Raw genomic sequence first — 21,318 nt, forward strand, 5'->3', positions numbered from 1 at the left:
TAAAGGTTCCTTTCCCCTCCCTTAAAGAATGTACAGAACTAAAGACAGCAAACACTCATGAAATACTTAGCTAAACACAGAATGGTGGTGAAAGCAGAGATATTGTACTCAGGCTCCGGATTTACTCTTCATGAGAACCCAACAATTGTATTAGCACCAATAAATCCCCTTGACTCAGTGCACAAGTGGTGGATCTCTGATATGAAATAAAAATGGCATATCATTCAGCAGCACTCACTGCAGCCACAGCAGCACCACCTGCAGTTCCCCCACAGTCATTTTGCACATTCTTAGTAATAGGATACGGAAGAGTAATCATCTTCAGCCCTCCCCCGGACCATGCTGCGGGAATGGGTTGCACTTTAGCTCCTTTCGCTTGCCAGATGATGTGAAATAACAAAGCAAGCAGCCAAGATGAGCAAACAAATAGGATATTAAAGAGCTTATTCATATGTGCTGCCTTCCTTCCCATTTGTCACTGTTTCATCCCACCTGCTGGTACTGCTGCTGAAAAAGATTCTCTCAATGAGGCACTGTTGACTTTCAGATACTACAAGTGAATATCAATATCTGGTTTGCGTGGCCTAAATGTATTTTAAACAAGACATTTCCAAATTATTACAGTGTTGCCGTGTTCTGTGCTCTTCAGAACACCAGTTAAAGGTCTATCAGCATTTCCAATGCACTCTGAGGTTCATAATTCCATTGTAAAAATTCATTCCAAGCTGAAGACTGGCATGTAAGGGCTCAGACCGGCAGCACTTTTTTCTTTAACAATCTTGAAAAACTAAATAATTTAGCAGTCAATGTATTGAGTGTTAATAAAATATTGCCCTCTGTCATGAAAGAGTGCAAGACACTGGGATGTAGAAAAGCTATTTCAGGACTACACACACAGCTCTTTAGTGGCTCTGTGAGGAAGGTGAGGACGAGGTGTTCAAGCAGGAGTGTCAATTGCTATGGGCCAATGGGGTCAGTTGCCACTCCCCCAACCTTGGTTTACCTCCCTGACTCTTTCATATGTCCCAGTATGTCTTCCACTTTTTGAGCTCTTCTTCCTCCCATCCCCAGATTTTGCAGTATAGAAGGCAATCACATATAATGTTCTATATGCTGACAAAACTCCCCCGCTCCAATTTTCTGAAATATTCCCTGTGTTCGAGCCCTAAATATGGGTGCACAAAGTTTTCAGTGGTCCAAGTTTCCTACTGCTGCTTTAATGGATTTGTAGCTGGAGTAGGTGCTTGTAAGCTTAGAGCCCTGAAGGAAGGTGCTTTGCCACTCCTATAATTCTTAGAAGGACTCTAGAGGTTTTCAGGCTTTAGACCACTAGGACATAACATGGTCAAATATACCTGAGCTGGTCTGACATACACACTAGCTAATTGGAAAACTCATCTTTTTAGTATTGGGGGTTAATTGTTCCCCTATATTTTTATTTAAGCTTTGCACAAGTTTCAGGCCTTTGGATTTTAGCAGATAATTAACAGGATATGGGATAAAAATGGATTATTATACAAAGAAAATAATTTCTATGGTTATGGGCCTGATTGTGCAAGCTCCCACTGAAGTCAAAGTTAAGCCAACTCAGCCCAGGGATAGGATCTATGTGCCCCATCCTGTAGGAACGTGGAAGGGGTTAAACCCACTTACTAAGCAGCCCTTTAAGCTACCAGACTTGGCAGCTGTGGCTTATTCTGTTGCTGGGAGAAGGAATTAATAGCTGTGCTTCCTCTGTGTGGGAGGCCCATAGGAAGGAAGCAGAGAGTAGCAGGAAAGAGAAAGAAAGAAAAGTTTGTAGAAAGGGTGAAGGGTGGTTTTCTACTTTCTTCCTGTATCAGATGAGTGTTAAGTACTGGCCCCAAAGGACAATTCTTCTATTGAAAAATGCAACTATAGTAAGTTTTTTTAAATTTTGTTTCTGGAGATGGGAAAGCTGACCTATATTTGTGCTATTTTATTTGGGGCCTCTGGCTAATGGGGCACCCCATGACTGAATTATTTCCTTGTTACTGAGATCAGAATGTTTTTATCTGTCTTTCCTCTGGAGCAGATCTAAAAGTGCTGTGGCTCACCCTCACCTTCAGGTTTATAGTGATGCTTCCATTAAGTCCCTTGCAGTTTAAGGTCCTCTAGCTCTTGCTGACAACTTTAACCATATTTTGCTACCTTTGCTAGGCAGCTCCAGCAGCAGTTTCCAGCTTCTAGATTGTGGTCTGTTGGTAATCCACCAACAAGTGAGTGATTGCAGGATGCTGCTTCTTCAGTTGGTCATGTTCCTTTTTGGCAGTCTGGTCCTGGAGGCCTGTAAAACAGCTGGAACCAATTAGAAGGAACCAGCCTAGCTGCCCATACTAGGAAACACTGAGCTATAAGGAGAAGAAACAGAAGTGGACTATGTAGGAAAGAATAAAATTCAGAAGCAAGGCAACCTGTGTAGTTGGTGAGGGGAACAAAACAAGTAATGATGAAGAATTTTTAAGGAGGGGAAAAGAGTATGCATGTGTGAACAGAGGGATAGGGAAGACAAAATGGCGAATGAAAGACTAAGACCGTAAATGCATGAAAGACAATCTAAGATACTTAAAACATTTTCCTAATGTTGTTTTCAGTATAAGTTATTGCTACTGTTGCACAGAGATGTTCTGTGATCACAAATGGAAGGGTTATGCTCTTTGAGACAACTTCTCTAAAATACATTGCATCTTCAAAAAAGTTTTGAGAATCTCTTACCTATGGCAATATATGAAACACACACTTTAATGAAATCAAATACTCTACTTCAACAGTAGAGCAATGTAAAGATGTTGGAGCCACCTATGAGGAGCACAAGTGTAAACAGACTTTGCAAAATGTGATGTTTTAATGGCCTATGGTAGTAAACATTTTATGCTCCTTATCATAATGATTGTTATCCATAGTATGGGGTTTGCATCGAAAATGCTGAATTCTGCTCCTAGGTCTGCAATGCAGAGTTTCTAAAGTTAGCATTCTCCTAGCTTAATTATTGATATACAGTGTCCAAAATGGTGATATTCTTGTGTCCAAAAGTGGCAGGTTTTCAGATTTGTGTCTTCCATGTTTGTGAGGGTGGTGCTTGATGGAAGGCCATAGTCTAGGTGAAATAGGTGTTTTTGGTAAAACAATGTTTTGTTCATTTATAATACATCCTTGTCTCATAGGTGATCAATACCATGATCTTGATAGGAGCAGAACCCAGGCCCTCTGGCTCCAAAGGACACAGGTACCTCTCACTTGATTTAACAGTTATCAGTTGTTAATCATCACTTGAGCCACTCTGGGGTGGGGCAGCTGGGAGAGGGGGACTGCCATGTTGGGGTCTCTGCTGGTGTTCCTCTTTTACCTGAAACTGCCCCAGTTTTCAGTAAAACCTTCTTAAATGGGGATAGAACAGCCATATTGCAATGGGAGTTTTAGGTATGCAGGCAATGTAGAACTGGCTCCTGAATCTGGGTAACCTGGATTACTGTCTGCATACTTTATTCTGGCTGACTTTAAATACCAGTCACGCACACAAGCACCTGTCCCAAAGAACTAATGACAACCAGGTCTTTAAAAATGACCCTCCCATCACATGGATGTATACAGACAGTGCTGCAAAAAGAAATTTCTTTTCAACGTTCTCCTAACATGTCACTACTGTAAACAGAGGACAGTGTGCTCCTCTGAAATGGACCTGGAGGAGCTGCAGATTGCCAGACAACTGTGTATACACGGTCCTACAGATTCTTTGGTTTCTTTACAGAACTATCACTGGAGTGTAGTAAAATAATTATGCTTTACTTTCTGACCTCGGTTGCATCTCAGTTATTGTGATAAGTTAGGTTTCAGAGTAGCACCCCGGTTAGTCTGTATCCGCAAAAAGAAAAGGACTTGTGGCACCTTAGAGACTAACAAATTTATTTGAGCATAAGCTTTCGTGAGCTACAGCTCACTTCATCGGATGCTCACGATGAAGTGAGCTGTAGCTCACGAAAGCTTACGCTCAAATAAATTTGTTAGTCTCTAAGGTGCCAGAAGTCCTCCTTTTCTTTTTGTGATAAGTTAATAAAGCAAACCCATTCTATGTATGTTGGGTACAGCACCTGTTTAAATTTTCTTGTTAAATTTTAAAATTGGCTAAAATGGATCTATGAATCACTTGGCTATCCTGCTTTCAGAGTGAAATGAGCATCAGACAATGCACTTGGTGTCCACTGGGGGTCAATTCCTGCAGTTCTTTTTTTATACTTTCATTGAATGGCTGTCATTTTGTTTTTGAGGGATGGCTCATGCAGAGACTATATACTGTTAGAAGGACATAGCCGGTAGATGAGCTGCCCAAGGAGATGTACTGTGAACCGCAATTGATTTTTGTTATGGCTGTTCCATCTACTGTGTAGACAAGCCCTTAGAAAGTGAGGGCTCATGGCTAATTCCATGCTTCATAAAAGCTGGAATATAACATATCATGTGGCCTAGCGGATAAGGCACTAGACTGGGAGTTGGGAGGTATGGTTTCAGTTTCTCCTGGCTCTAACAGTGTGTGCTGTGGGGCAAGCCACTTCACTGCTGTTTTTCCTTTCACCTTATTTTTTATCTTGTCTGTATAGACTAGAACATATTCAGACCAGCGACTGGTTTCTCACTGTTTGTACAGCACCTAGGAAAATGGGCACTGATCTTTGTTGGGGACCCTTGGGGGCTACTGCACTGCAAATAAGTGTACACAAATGTCTTACTTGTTTTATTCTATGTAATGCATGTTACATCATTGTCATGACTTTGCAGTTATCCGATCATATGCTGGCCACTTAACTGCTGAGTCACATATATCCAATTTTCATTGATTTGTGGCATTTTCAAGGAAAAAGTAGGCCTGCTGTTGACCAGAGTGGAAATCTAATTTTGACTGGAAAAGCCTTATTTCTCCCCCCCCCCCATCCCAAGTTACTGGGTACCCACAGCTCCCACTGATTTGAACAAAAGCTACAGGTGCTCAGGACCTGTGGAAAAAACTAGGCCCTAAATGTGTCTATTAGAGTGTAAATGATCTTTTTGAATTTGGTAACGGCAAAATACTTTTTTTGCAACTTAAAATTGTCTGGTCATTGTTCCTCAGTATAAGCACATGATATGTTTTCATACAGAGCTCTGCAAAAAGTACAGTGTGGATGCTGCTGGGGAAATAACTTGCACACCATGCGTTTTCCAACAAATACAATATGGAGTTAAATGCAGTTCTCGCATACATCCTGTATATTTTGGATTTCAGGGTGACTAAAACAAAACTTTAGAAAATATGTTTGGTCTTCATCCTGGGGAATTTGTTAGGCCAAGGAGATTGGAAAAGATTACGTGTTAGACAAGGCGAACTGAAAAGGCAATAGTCAGAAGTAATAAAACATCAAGTTACAAATCTCCATTGTAGAAATTGTGCAAGCTACAGTAACTGCTAGGTAAAGGAAACATTTATGAGCAGCCCTTATGCAGTACCTCACTCTTAACAGCCCTGGCCTTGGCAACATTAGTTTCAAAATTTCATAGGGATGGAAAAATCCCTGTAGTATATCATGCACAAATACGCTCGTCTTACTGCTTATCTTTCTTCAATCAACAGAACTAATGTGATCAAGGCAAGAAGGATCTTAGTCATGTACCTCCTTGCAGTATTCAGGGCAATATTCACTGTACAGTCTGTAAATGCATGGGGTATAATTAGGTGAGATGGAATGGAACAGGACAACTTGGACTAAAAGTCAGAATGTCCTAATAATGATTGTCTACAGAAACAGAGTATGAGGGAAGCTAGGGTGTAAATCTACCTTGCACTAGCCTGCTGTGCTATAGTCCATGCTCTGGGAACCTCAGACCTCACAGGATCCTGGGCTCTAAGACTTGGGCTACAGCCCAAATCCAAACACCTGCACTGCAATTAGGCTAATTGCAGGGCTAAGCACAAGTGTAAGGTGCTAAGCAGTCAGCTGGCATGTACCAGCTGCGGGTTTCTAATTGCAGTGTCCACTTACCTGGAGTGTCTATGTGGACCTTGCTGCCATGTACTAACAGTTCCCTAGTGTGCTTTAATCTGTCCCACTTCAAAGCACATTCAAGTATACTAGGGAACTTTTAGTGTGTGACAGCAGAGTTCACATGGACACTTAGTGCACATGGACACAGGTAGACTTACAACCCCGCTTGCTGAACTAAGTATTTTGTGTGGACAAGTCCAGAGACTGTAGAATAGCCTCCCAGGGTAATGGTGCAACTCTTATGTGACGCTTCCACCTAGATTGGAGGCAGCACTAGAAAATGTAATAAAGGGAACCATCCTGCTTTGGCAGGAATATGGACTGGAAATAGTGATGGACCAAAAGCATTAACATCTCTTTTTAGAATCTTTGATCTGCAGTGCTGCCTTTTGGAAGATTCAGCTACAAGAATGCCACTGGTAAAATAAATGACAGCATTTATTGTTTGCTCATGATATTGATTCAGTTACTCTTTTAGTATGGAGGTGTCCTTGGGGTTCCTGTGAGGGCTCAATCCTGTGAGGAGCTAAATGCTCATGGAAACTAACCTTAGTTCCTGCTGAAGTCTGCAGAACATAGCTTAGCAATTTACACTTGTGCTTAGCCCTGCAAGGTTTTATATGATCAGGCATGTAGGGTATAATTAGGTGAAAACAAGGATGTGAAAGAAGGTACGTCAGGCCATTTGAATCTGTGTTCACCTGAGTTGACTATATTAAGGCTTGTCTAACTTCTCAGTCTACTTGTGTTATGTTCTAGTTGGATGTTATGTCTTTCGTCCCACATAATATTTCCTTACAAAATTTGTGTACTTTACTTAAAATTCCCATTGCTTTAAGGGATGAGGATTAAGGCCCCTTTCACTGTAGGTAGTATGTAAGCGTTGATTCAATAACGTCTGTTGGAAACCACTTTATGGAGGATGGGCCACATCCATCTCTAACTTAAGCTGGTGCAAGACCTACTGGCTTCAATAGCTTTGTGTCTGCTTACCTAGGGTGGACCTTGCTCTTATCTTCTCAGCAATGCAGTGGTGTAAAATTGAGGCTAGCTGTACTGGAGTGCTGTGATGTTCAGCTTATGAATGTGAAATAAGAGACTAGTATGCAGTACTCAAAACTGGGCTTCATAGCTATCAATTCATAAAACAATGTAGCTGGTTTTGTTTGTTTCCTACAGATTCTAGTAATAAAAATTCTATTTTAATAAAGAAATCTTCCCCATCCCTACTTTTTTAGGGGGACAAAACACTGAAAACTGAAATTTTCAATATAAAAAATGTGGGAGAATTTTTCATTTTCAAAATTTTAAGCAGAAAATTCATATTTTTCTTAAATAGTGGTGGAAACTTTCTTTAAAAAAGTAACGTGGACAGTGAATTTACCCTCCAAATATTAAGAGCATTTTTCATTAAAAACAAAACAAAAATGGTAATAGACACTCTTTGACTAGTTCTACTTACTGTATATCATTGGGTGGATGGTGGCTGTATCAAAAAGAGCCTTGTAAAAAATAATGTAAAATTAAATGACACGCTTAATCTTGCAGGTAAATGCAACTCCCATTAAAATTTAGGGACAGTAGCTTTGCTTTAATAAGGAATGAACAAACAAATCTTGTATTGCTAAATCCACCCACACGCTTCATTTTAAACTTCAAGTGTATACACAGTCTGCTTTGATGTCAATGCTTATTCTGTGGATCATGCATTTTGCTGTTATGTTTTTTTTTCTCCCCCCCCACCCCCCCCAGATTATACCATAGGGCAGAAAGATCATTTGCTTTTTTTTGTCATTGCTGGTAGGAGGCACAGGCTTCTGAGCCCAGGAGCCATTTCCTCCATAAGAGCAAGAGGGAAACTTGGAGAAATTTCTGCAGCTGAAGCAGCATCTGCAATTTAGATAGCAATGAAATGATCTTTAGCTGAAATTAAGTTTCATAAACTCTTTAGAGGAAGAACTGCTGTAAATTCCTTTTACTATGGGGGACATCTGATCCTATTATGTAGTTTTTCTCAATGTTCAAACCTCTAAGTGTTCTATATACCTTTTAGCTTTGTTGTATGTCTGAGTTTAATGATGACCCAAGACTGTCAAATAACAAGCTCAACTGGAATTATTTAATCAAATATTCTCTATTATAGATTAGTACAGAATACAGAAAGAGTAGATGCATTCACACATTCTGAGAGACAGCCAACTCTTTATCACTTCTTCATTGTAACTGGAGGGATGTGCAGTTTCATTCCCTGGCTAAGTTTCAACACCAGTGCCATCATATAGAGTTTTCAAACAGAGACCCTCTGCCAAAAGAAACACATGTTCTGATGTCATTTCTATACTTCCTCAGTTTGCCTGATTTATGTGTGAAGGCATCATTATTTACAGCAGAGACGACTAATGATTCTTCAAGATTATATCTTTCAGTGGGTGGGTCTTGGCCCGCTATCGTTCTTCCCTGTCTGCTGTAACAATCAACCCTTATCAGTTTCTCAGGTTTATATATGCTCCTGTATGTTAAGAGGATGGTTTCCAGACTATCTGTAGTTTTATAGGCATTGAGATGCCACAGATTATTAGGTATAATCTACTGCATAAAATTCCTGAATAGGGTTATTTATTGGTAAAGGACCAGTGTTCTTAGAAGGCCTTAGAGTTCAACAACATACTTCGTTAATATTAGCCATTCCATAGGCTATATAAACATATCAAATACATAGAAAGAGAAGGACTAGAAGGGTTAATACTTACTGTTGACTTTGAATTTGTATTGCTCCAAGAACAAGTGTGTTGAGCAAAAATCTGTCAGATCTAAAGAAGAATGAGAAATCCCCTTACAGAATGGGCTGCCTGGATGCCAATTTATTGCTTGAAGTTGATTTAAAATTCCTCACTGAAATACTGGCTAATACATCGCTTAAGGAATTTGGTCTATGTTCCATAAATGGTTTCCAAGAGATGTTCTCAAATTAACTCTGCTTCATTTTAGCTGAATCATGGTGCAGCAAGCTGCTTCTCACCCAGGCCCGCTCTCAGCATTATTTTTATCGAGCAAATAGTTGAAACTGCCAAATGGAATTCTCTTTGAAGCCTGAAGACTCTAAATTTAATGTTAAGAAATTCTTTCTAGAAATAAAGATTTAGGTCTGATTCAGTGTTAAGTCAACTGACTTCATTAGCTATTGGATTAGGCCTTTAGCTGGTACTGGGCTTTTAAAAGACAAAGGGATTTAAGTGTGTGACTTTCATTGAACTGCATTGGGATTTGAACTCCTAACTCCCTTAGAGTCTCTGCAAAATCATAGCTTACATTTCTGCAATCCGTGTACAAGAACCTTGGCCTCCCTTTCTTACGCGGTAGAACCTCAATTATGAACACCTAGGGAATGGAGGTTGTTCGTAACTCCGAACAAAACTTATGGTTGTTTTTTCAAAAGTTTACAACTGAACATTCACTTAATACAGCTTTGAAAATTTATTATGCAGAAGAAAAATGCTACTTTTCCTTTATTTTAGTAGTTTACGTTTAACACAGAACTGTATTGTATTTGAGTGTTTTTGGGGGTGGTTGGGGTTTTTTTGGGTGGGGGGGTCTCTGCTGCTGCCTGATTGTGTATTTCCTGGTTATCTAAATGCATCTCTTATCATGATGCCTTCCCACTCCTCTCTATCACTAATTCCATCCTTGATGCCTCATTTAGCTGCTTCCCACGTAAGTATCTCCATGTTCCTCTTCATTTTGTCACCATAATGATACAATACTTTCCCCAAACTGGTCCAAGTGTTCATTTTGTTCCTGGAGAGGCTTTTTTTCTTTCATGACACTCATGGAGAGTGATTGAGTTGTCTTTGCTTGATGTGTTGTGGTTTTTTTTTTTTTTTTTTTTGATGAGTATACTAAATAGCCAACCATGACATCCATGTCTTAAACTGAATAATCCATGTGAGGTTATTGCTGTAAACATTGTCCTTCCTCTCCCAATTCTATCCCTATGATGTCTGCATTTTAGACTGTATGTTCTTTGTTGCAGGGATTCTATGAGAATCCCTTCAATTTATGGTACACATTGGATCACCATATAAAAGAGGAGGCCCACTAACATTCATACTCACATAGATAGGCTATGGTTTGTTTCGAGTATGCCGGGAGATAGTCATCCTTTGGTTAACTCCTTCATGATCAGCAGAATTAACAAGGGGGATTAATGGGGCTCTAAGCATTTTGGAATGGTCCATCTCTTTATCAAGTGAACTAAAGATAACGGTGAAAGCAGAGAAGTTAGAGAGGGCAAGAAACAAAACAAGTAGGACTCAGGATTTGGGTGCCCAGTATTTTAATAGGGGAGAACATGAAGGTATCCCACACCTTCATACTTCATAATCTTTGTAAATATTCAACTATGTTAAGTTTGACTTAGCACATAGGAACCGTTTGGCTTCAGTTTCTAACTAGGATTTTGTTTAAACACTTGGGCTATCATTTGATAAATGGTCAAAGTATTTATGATGTCTCTGTTTGTTTGGAGAAATTCATTGATAATTTAGGGACGATAGCGCTCCTGGCTGTGTGCCTGTGAAGAGGTAAATTACTGTAGCACTGCTGTGTGGTTTGACTGTATTGTGGGTAATAGTGTAGACTGAAGAACAGCCACGGCTGAGTGCTACTCGCTATTAGATGCAAAGAAGCAGGAAGTGGCTTTGTCCCAACCCCATGTGCCCGTCCTTGCAGCTGAGCCATCACAGAGGAGGGAGGAAGGTGCATCAGAGAAAGTGCTGGCAAAACATATTCTGCCATGCAGCAGAGGTGAAGCAGAAACCAAATTGTGATTCTGACTCTCAGTTTGGTCCCTGAACTGTTCTAGAAGCATCACAGCTATGTTCTGCCCAAAGAATAATGGGGAAACAATCACTATAAACGTATTCATACCACACAGTATGATGCATACTTAATTGGAAGAGGATGCCCAGCACCTCTGGGAAAGTAAATAACAAGTTTATGAGCTTAGAAGAATTACAATGATACTGTATGTAGCAATTATAGCGCTTTTCACTTGAAAATGCTTTAAATATCCATTCTTCATGGGGCATCTGGGAGGTACAAAAATTATTGTAAAATTGAACTAATAATGGAAGACTGAAAAGGGAAATATTCAGCTTTACACTATGCTGTAGGATGTGCATAGTACACTAGTTGTATCTCTCTCCTGACTGGCAGAGTGACTCGGAGTGACTTCTGGCATAGGCTGCCTGGTCAACCAGCTAGGCTATCACAGAATACTGTTTGGGGCCAAGGTTGCAGTCTGAGGGTGGTGGAAGGAAGAGGCTACTTAGCTGAAAGACCCTACAGCTCCAGCAGCAAAGGAGCCAGCAAACAGAGCTGTAAACGGGAGTTTGAGTGGGAGTTTGTAAGGGGAGTTTGGGGGGAAGACTAAGAGCCAGGCAAAGGAACAGACAGGCTAGTGAAGGGAGTGTGTGGTGGTCTGACAGTGTTTTGGTGCTCATTGGGGGTTTGTTTTGCTGTGGGTGGTGGTGGTGTGGTTTGGTTTGTGTTTCCTGGACTAACAGGACTTAGGTGAGAAGGCAATGACAGATAGAGAGGCAGCACTGGTCGTGACCCAAGTAGTGGAAGACACAATGAAGATGACTGGATGTAGAAGCTGCAGCATGTACGTGATCCTGGAGGGGGTACCTGAAAAGAGTTTCATCTGCATGAAGTGCCACCTGGTAGAGCTGATGGAAGAGAATATCTGAGGATTGGAGATGCAGGTGAAAACTCTGGTCGAGTTTAGAAAGGGTTCAAGTGGATGACGGAGCAAAGACATGAGGAGGCTGAAGAGAAAAGCTCAGACTTGCAGATGGAAGCAGGACCAAAGAACTCTGAGGGGATACTGCTGGGTGAGGAAAGTGGGCAGTGGAAGCTTATGACTAAGAGAACCAGGCAGAGGAAAAGACGGGCTAGTGAAGGAGAAACAGAGCTCAGGAACAGGTTTGCGGAGTTGGAAAATGAAGAAGGGGCACAGCAGGTGGTCACTGAAGGTGAGAGGGCAAGGAAGAAGAGAAGAGCAGCTAGTCCTATAGGAAGAGGGCAAGAGTCAATGGAGATAACACCAAATATGAGTCCCAGGAGGATACGGGATGGGTTGCAGAGGATTGCAAGGGACAATAGGAATCAAGAGGACTTGCAGCCAGAGGGAACAGGGGATAGACTGGAAAATCGCACCATGACCAGGAAAAGGCAGGTCTACGTGATTGGGGACTCCTTACTGAGAAGAATAGACAGGCCTGTAACAAGAGCTGTCCCAGAGAATAGAAGGGTGTGCTGTCTGCTGGGTGCTAAGATACGAGATGTGGACCTGAGACTGAAGAGGATCCTACTGGAGCGGGAAAGAATCTACTGATTGTCCTTCATGTGGGAACAAATGATACAGCTAGATTCTCACTGGAACATATCAAGGGAGACTATGCCAGGCTGGGGAAGACACCTAAGGAAATCAAGGCTCAGGTGATCTTCAGTGGGATTCTGCCTGTTCCTAGAGAAGGGCAACAAAGGTGTGAGAAGATTATGATGCTCAACGGATGGCTCAGACACTGGTGCTATAAGGAGGGCTTTGGGATGGCACTGGGAATCATTCATGGTCAGAGGACTGTTCTCTCGGGATGGACTTCACCTGAGTAAGGAGGGAAGTAGACTTCTAGGATGGAGGCTGGCACAACTGATCAAGAGAGCTTTAAACTAGAAATCTGGGGAGATGGTTGGGAGATGTCCAGGTAATCTCCATGCTGCATTTTAACATTGAGGAAAGAAAACTAAGTAAGAGAGGATAAAGCCGTGGGAAGGAGAATGGACATAAGGAGGAAGGGTAGTGTACATAACAGTCTAATAGGTGATACTGGCGGTAGAATGTCTGTGCCTAATCGGGTAAAGAATGTGAGTGAGGCCAAACAGCAAAAATTAAGATGTTTGTACGTGAATGCGAGGAGCCTAGGTAAAAAAAAAAATGGAGGAACTAGAGCTACTGGTGCAGGAAGTGAAACCAGATATTATAGGGATAACAAACATGGCGGAATAGTAGTCATGATTGGACTACAGGTATTGAAGGGGATGTGCTGTTTAGGAAAGACAGAAATAAAGGCAAAGGTGGTGGAGTAGCTTTGTATATCAATGATGAGATAGACTGTAAAGAAATAAGAGGTGATGGAATGGATAAGACAGTCTGTCTGGGGAAACTCACACTGGGGAAGAAAGCTACTAGAGCCTCCCCTGGGATAGTGCTTGGGGTGTGCTATAGACCGCCGGGATCCAATCTGGATATGGATAGAGACCTCTTTATTGTTTTTTAATGAAGTAAATACTAATGGGAATTGTGTGATCATGGGAGACTTTAACTTCCCAGATATAGACTGGAGGACAAGTTCTAGTAATAATAGGGCTCAGATTTTTCTGGATGCGACAGCTGATGGATTCCTTCACCAAGTAGTTGCTGAACCAATAAGAGGGGATGCCATTTTAGATTTGGTTTTGATGAGCAGTGTGGATCTCATAGAAGAAATATTGTAGGGGACAACCTTGGTTTGAGTGATCATGAACTAATTCAGTTCAAACTAAATGGAAGGACAAACAAATAGATCTGTGACTAGGGTTTTTTATTTCAAAAGAACTAACTTTAAAAAATTAAGAAACTTAGTTAGGGAAGTGGATTGGACTGAAACTTGTGGATCTAAAGGTGGAGGAGGCCTGGAATTACTTCCAGGCAAAGTTGCAGAAACTATCAGAATCCTGCATCCCAAGAACATAGGCAGGAGTTGTAGACCAAGCTGGATGAGCAAGCACCTTAGAGAGGTGATTAAGAGCAAGCAGAAAGCCTACAGGAGGGGAAGATGGGAGGGATTAGCAAGGAAAGCTACTTTATTGAGGTCAGAACATGTAGGGATAAAGTGAGAAAAGCCAAAAGCCATGTAGAGTTGGACCTTGCAAAGGGAATTGAAGCCAATAGTAAAAGGTTCTATGGCTATATAAATAAGAAGAAAACAAAGGAAGAAATGGGACCTCTAAACACTGAGGATGGAGTGGAGGTTAAGGATAGTCTAGGCATGGCCCAATATCTAAACAAATATTTTGCCTCTGTCTCTAATGAGGAGCTTAGGGATAATGGTAGGATGACAAATGGGAAGGAGGATATGGAGGTAGATATTACCACATCCGAGGTAGAAGCCAAACTTGAACAGCTTAATGGGACTAAATCAGGGGGCCCAGATAATCTTCATCCAAGAATATTAAAGGAACTGGCACATGAAATTGCAAGCCCATTAGCAAAAATTTTTTAATGAATCTGTAAATTCGGGGTTGTACTGTATGATTGGAGAGTTGCTAACGTAGTTCCTATTTTTAAGAAAGGGGAGGGGGGAAATGATCTGGGTAACTACAGGCCTGTTAGTTTGACATCTGTAGTCTGCAGTGGCCTGTGATGGGATGTTAGATGGGGTGGGATCTGAGTTACTACAGAGAATTCTTTCCTGGGTATCGGGGTGGTGAGTCTTGCCCACATGCTCAGGGTATAGCTGATTGCTATATTTGGGGTCGGGAAGGAATTTTCCTCAAGGGCAGACTGGCAGAGGCCCTGGGGGTTTTTCGCCTTCCTCTGCAGCGTGGGGCATGGGTCACTTGCTGGAGGATTCTCTTCACCTCAAAGTCTTTAAACCACAGTTTGAGGACTTCAATAGCTCAGATATAGGTTAGAGGTTTGTTACAGGAGTGGGTGGGTGAGATTCTGTGGTGTGCGTTGTGCAGGAGGTCAGACTAGACAATCGTAATGGTCTCTTCTGACCTTGAAGTCTATGATTCTAAATCCCATAACCCAAGGAAATGCTGAAAGAAAACCCGTCTGGACAAAAGACTAGTGTTATGCCCTAGTAAGTGGTAGGATACAGGTGGGGAAGGAAGAAGAGATGTGGGATATGGAGGGATAGGGCAAAACAGAGCTGTTTGATCTTGATCTTGTTGCCAACATGCCTAATGCATGTTCAGTGTGCGTCTCTCTCTCTCCTCTTATTTGTATTTCTGCATCCTGCTAATGTTGGGGTGCCCTTCTATTATAGGTTATTATATTAATAATCTCAATTTACATACATCAATTCATTGCCTTGGCACTTTTATGGTAAAACATCTGGGCCATCTATCCAAAGTTCCTCGGCTGAAGTCAATGTCTTACGTAACACAGGCCAGTAGGTTCCTTGCGTTATTCCTAAATAAAATGAATGCTAAAGCTAACTCTATGGCAGGGGTGGGCCAACTTTTTTTGGGGGTTGCAAAACAGTATGGAGGGCCAGGTAGGGAAGTCTGTGCCTCCCCAAACAGTCTGGCCCCTGCCCCCTGTCCATCCTCTGACTGCCCCCCTCAGAATCCCTGACTTGTCCAACCCTCCCCCCCGTTCCCTGTCCCCTGACTGTCCCAACCCCTATTCACACTGTCACCTGACCACCCCCTTCCAGGACCCCCGTCCCTAACTGCCGTCCCAAGGACCCTACCCCTATCCAACCCCCCCTGCTCCCTGTCCCCTGACTGCCCCCAGGACCTCCTGCCCTCCCCCCATCCCCTTACCCTTACCAGGTTGCTCAGAGTGGCAGGACAGGCTTCTTTGAAAGCCTGGGAGGTGGGCAGGCGCAAGCTGCTCTGCCTGCGTGGCTCACTGAGGCTGCGGGGGAGAGGGGGAACAGCTGGGAAGGGGCCGGGGACTAGCCTCCCCAGCTGGGAGTTCAGGACAGTCCCGCGGGCCATGGTTTGCCCACCCCTGCTCTATGGGCTACAGTATCTACATGACACAGTAGAAAGCAAACTGTGTCCATGCTCCTGTGTAGCTACATGAACCAGTGAAAGGCTCTAGCAGGGGGGAGGCAGCAGAGAGAGACCCCAGCAATGCGGTGCTGCTGGAGCCTTTCTCCACAGTAGAGAGAGATGCAGGCAGCTGCTGAAGTCTTTCCCTGCAGCAAGAAAGGGCTCCAGTAGCAGGATACTACTCCTTTAAAAAAAATAAAACAAAACAAAAAAACAAACAAAAAAAACCATTGCAAGTGAAGAGCATGTAGGATATATCCTGGAGTACAGACCCACAACCTTCAGGCATATCTTTACTCTGCTCGCCTAAGCCATGCATCAATGTCTAAACTGATATTTATACTCACGCGGTGTGTGTAATCATTTATGAACTCAACACGCTGCCGAAAGAAGCATGCAGTGTAGACATACCCTGAGAGCTATTGTTCCTAACTCTTTGCAGACTTCCAGATGTCTTTGCATCAGTTAACTTAAAAAAAAAAAAAGTTTCTTCGCAACCATAACAGCTAATGACTTTTTACAATGAAAGCTGACATTCTAGAGAACAAAATAGTAGCTTCAGAGAGCTGCTTGTGTGCTTCAAGGGTGCATATCAGCTGTTTCCAAGCCCTGATTGAACAGTGTGGTTTTTAATTTAACTTGTATGTATTTTTATTTCATCATTTCAAAGAATCATTTCTTGTGCCTGGTGCTTTGTTTTGCAACTACAGGACATGATTCTCCTTCTAAGAAGTTTACCATTTAAGGTACCAGTCCTGCAGTTCATTGCATGTGGAGAGACAGCTGCACCTGAATGGAGTTCCCTTGAAATCAGTAGGGCTCTGCATACAGTGAACTGCAGGATTATGGCCTAATCTGAAGCAAATTTAGGCTAACCAGAATCATGCAAATGGAGAGTACTGTAATTCAGCACTAAAATTCTCACCTGATATGATTTTAAGAAAGGTGCCCAAGGTATTTGCTTGTTCTGCTCTTCTATTGAGTTGAAGTAGCAAATAGCAGGTGGGTGCTGTACATCTGTGTTTGCATAGTCAACGCCAATCAATGTTGAGAATCTTACTGGGACCTGAGCAGCCCTAAGGCATGTGCTCAGTCCTGGTCATGTGACTAATAAGACAATTCCCATAGGAGAGCAAGTATAGTAATTTAAGTGTATATAGTACTTTACAGTGGGATAATGCATAGATAATTACTCATGTCAATAAGTTTGCAGAATCGAGGCAATAGATGAAAATTTGCCTTGGTGAGAAGGACCCATGTGCAACTGAAGTTTTAGACATTGAGTTTAAATATATCTGGTTTCATTGCTTCCCTCCACACATGGGTGGATTTCCCCATAGAGAGAGACCCTGTCATGAAAAATTGAGGCAGATGAGTGAATATAACTGTCTTCTGTGATTGCTGCTGATTTGAAGTAGGGTTGAGTAATGTGTCAGATGCTGTGGGAGGCTTGCATCCCTTTCCATTAGCAAATGCACATGTATGGTGGATACTGGAAGTTGCATCACATCTCTGGTGGGAGCAGTGTTGTCCATGTAAGCTCTGATCCAGAAATTATTCAAGGCTCCAGTTGACTTCAGTGGGCTCTGGATTTGGTTCATAAAGCTTAAAAATTGAATTGGAATGCTGTTTATTGCACTCTAACACACTATGCTGCTGTTGTGGGAATATTTTTTTCATATGCCTGCAGAGAAGGCTCAGATTAATCAATTTAACAGCCTCAGTTTACTTTGCTTATATTATAGATGACAAATCTCTTCAGATCAACATTAGTTTCTAATTTACCTAGACTTGCTTAAACTTCGTGAGAGGACTTCTACAGGTGAAAAGCTGATGCTTTGCTACCTAAAAAGGAACTCTGTGTAGAAACAGGAGCAAATGTTGAGGGATGGATTCAGAGACCAATACTCTTCTCTGGAAAGAGCTCATTGTATTGGCTTATAGAAACTGGAGGAATTTTGCTCTGGAACAAATTTGTGAATGCTTAGGTAAACATCAAGGTTTCATACCCGAGTACTGTGTTTATGAAGCATAATAACTGGGCTAAATTCACCTGTCAAGTCAATAATTACACCTGGGATGAAAATGGCTCTGTCTGGGATATTAAAGCTCTGATGGGGTAGAGTGTTTTCACCTGTTGTGACTTGCACAAATGGTGCAGAGCACTCAAAGGGTTAAATGTTTATTTAGATTAGTATCTCTGATAAAGAGGTGGGCATTAATGCACAGCACTGGGCCAGGACTGTTTGATGCTAGCAAGGGATTTCACATACTAAGGCCCCATCCTGCAACTGGATCTATGCAGATGGACTTCTTGGGCCAGGATGGAGACCCATGGGATTCTGCATGGGGCCAGGTGCCCTACAGAATGGCATGGATCTAATCATAGAATCAGACTCTGTATTTGGAATGATAAAAGGAATTGCTATTTAGCATCACAGTGAAAAGTTAATTCACCTCTTGATTTACATTGCAAATGTCCAATTTAGGTGGTATTACAGGATGGAAGGAAGCAACTGTCGTTCCGAATTAATGAAAATCCACTTCCTCCCTTCTGCTTCAAATGAGTGGAATTCTCTTCAATAAAGTAAAATTTAAGCATCATATGCAAGGCTACTGCTTTTGTTTATTCATTGGCTAGGAGCTATTACTGGCCGGGTGCTTGTTCTCCAGCTCTGTGGAGTGGAGAATGCTAAATCAGTGGTGAGTAGCCACCTGGTGATTGTTTCTTCCCTGCCCATCCCGTGTGTTTGCCTCTCAACACACTTTGAAAAGTTAATGCGAGTTTATTGGAAACTGCAGAAAAAAACCTCAAGCTTCTGAATTCCGAGTGTGTTTCTGCATGGAGTTTGGTGTGCAGATGTAGGGATCCTTCAGGAGTGCAATTTTGCAGACTGCTTCTATTTGTTCTTCATGGGCAGTAAGATCCCAAAGGTTCCATATGTGATTTTTAACTTCAGTTGTACATAAGACCTAAAATATTTGTGTGTGTGTGTGTGTGTGTGTGTGTGTGTGTGTGTGTGTATATACAAAAAATTTTTTTACATTGAAATTCAAACTGTAAGATCAGATTGTGCTCTATGGTGTTCAAAGGGGAGACAATGCAACATCCTCAGTTACTCTCCATGCAGGAAGTGCATCCCATTTACCTTTTTATGTCACTGTTCAGATCCCAGTGTGATGTACATTTTCCATCTGCAGGAGGTTTTGATGTCTCCTCCCTCTCTGCCCAAGCAAAGAACTTCACGCGTTGCACAGCTTCTTCATTTTGTCCTAAAAGGCAGGATGCTTCATGTACATAAGCCATTATGTAGGCAATGAACTATAGTTAAAAACTATTAGGGAACATTTTTTAGCAAAGTCCATAGGGGATTATTTACACAACTCCCATTAGCAGTGTAACTCTCCACTACCCATATTCCACTAATCCCATATGCACAGAAACTGCCAGCTGCATTTACCTAATAGATTGTACCTTCCCTATGCTGCTGATAAAATGTCTAGCTGTTCATTCCCAACTTATTTATTTTGTCTGTGCCAAGTTAGGTATGAATGGGGGGAGGGAATAAATTACACCTTCCGCTTCAAAAGCAATCCAAAATATTTGATGCAGGTTTTTTTTTAAGCTTGCACATATTCCTTAGGTGGCTGTGCCTTTTTAGAAAATTATGAGAAGTGCCTGTTTCCCTTGTTCCTCAAGTTCCTCACTTTAAGGATGCCTTTATTAAAGTTACTTATTGTTATGTTAGGGTGCATTTGCTTCCACTCTAACCACACTGGAAGAACAGGCATCTCAGACATTTTCCATTATTACTAATGATAGGGGAGACCTTTTAAAGATGTGCAGAGCAGTTAGGCGCCCAGATTCTTTTGACTTGAAAAGAGCATCCAACCGCCCTTCTGTGACTGACCTTCTCCGTTTCTGGTAACGGTCACTGTGTGTGAAGCACTTTCTGGGGACAAAAGAGCTGCCTAAAGAGCTCACAATTCTATCTCTTCCTATGAGTATTTTTTGTGATTTCGGGGAATTTGTTGAGAAGCTCCATTGACATTTAGAGTAACTATGAGACTTAAGTGCTTTTGAAAATTTTACTGGTTATCTCATTGAAAGTCAATGGGATTTAGGCATCTTACTGCCTAAACCAATTTTGAAAATGGGACTTGATCACTCTTGAAAATGTTACCCTTTGTCTTCAGTAAAATTTCTTTTAGAAGAAAAGAGGCAAACTTTTTTCTTTCAGTTACACTGGCACAGTACCATTTACTACTTATACATAGCAGCATAACTGAAAGCTGAAGTTAGCCCAGAACCTGTGTTTTAACAACTATATTAGACTTTAAAATATGCTGATTGATTTTTCACACATCTCTAAGAGGCTCCTTCTCTGATGCTGTGTCAAAGCGTATGTTAAAGGAACACATCAAAAGATCCTCAGCAATGCATTTAAAACAGAAACATGATTTCAATGGCTAAGCATAACATGATTCTCTGTAATCCAATCTCTGTATATTTCTATTAGAGTAAATTCTACAGCAAAGGGCTTGCACTGCTCTATTTATATTGCCTTATTGATGACACTGTTGTAATTGTAAAATATTAAGATAATGCTAGTTTAGTGAAAATCTTAAGGGGAGAAGTGTTTAGTTCATACAGTATCATTTAAATCAGGTCCTTGGTAGAAGAGTTGTATCAAGTTATTAATCAATGCAGATTACATTTCTACATTTGGTCTATTTTACCAACCAGCTTTTCATGAAATCATTTGGAATTATCCTGGTATGGCAGAGATGCTCTGATTTTAATATTTATATATACAAAAACACACTAGAATCTTATTTCTGTTTAAATCACCCAATAAAAATGAGATGTTTGGCATTCAGACCCAGGTTTCTTTCTTACCACTTTATGATGAATCTTAGCTACTCAATGTGTTTGTACTAACCCGAATAATAGAAATTGTTGTTAATCTTTGTTGAATATCCAGGTAGAAATTAAAGATTCCAGCACTCATTCCCAGTAGAACAGATGCTGATGAATGACTTCCACATGGGACAATATCAGTGGCCTAGCAAGCCCTTCGTCATGCTGTATGGTACTAGCTAATACCTTGTGTTTTGCCCCCCCCCCCCAACATTCTGTCACTGGAAGAAAGTTCATGCTACCACAAGGCATGTCCGCTACCCTGTGTGTGCAGAGAGAATGGGGAATATACCTTCTGACATGAACAGGCAATAATCTCACGCTTAGAAGTATGGAAAATGATTACCCTCGGAGCAAATAGGCTATAAATAATAGCCATAACCATACAGCCCTTATTCAAATGTAGTCATTGTTTAACCCAGGTATTGTGGCCAACTCCTGTCTCACTAAGGCCCTGAACTTACAAATAGTTCCACTACTGTAAACTCTGGTATGTGCATCCTATTGACTCTGACTCTAAGTGGATTCCCAGTA

The 21,318-nt window shown here is 41.5% G+C and overlaps 1 long non-coding RNA gene across 4 annotated transcripts in view; it reads left to right on the forward strand.

Moving 5' to 3' along the window:
- Positions 1–1,653: 1,653 nt before the first annotated feature.
- LOC122461070 overlaps positions 1,654–21,318 on the forward strand; it is a 114,263-nt gene continuing 94,598 nt past the window's right edge. For 3 of the 4 annotated variants that reach the window (XR_006282777.1, XR_006282776.1, XR_006282775.1), the window contains exon 1: positions 1,654–1,898. This is a non-coding gene — a long non-coding RNA (uncharacterized LOC122461070). Of the gene's footprint in view, positions 1,899–16,804; positions 16,809–21,318 lie in introns of all 4 variants that reach the window. The other variant, XR_006282778.1, reaches the window with a different exon arrangement.

This window comes from Dermochelys coriacea, chromosome 7 (genome assembly GCF_009764565.3).
Source record: "Dermochelys coriacea isolate rDerCor1 chromosome 7, rDerCor1.pri.v4, whole genome shotgun sequence".
Taxonomy (NCBI): Eukaryota; Metazoa; Chordata; order Testudines; family Dermochelyidae; genus Dermochelys; species Dermochelys coriacea.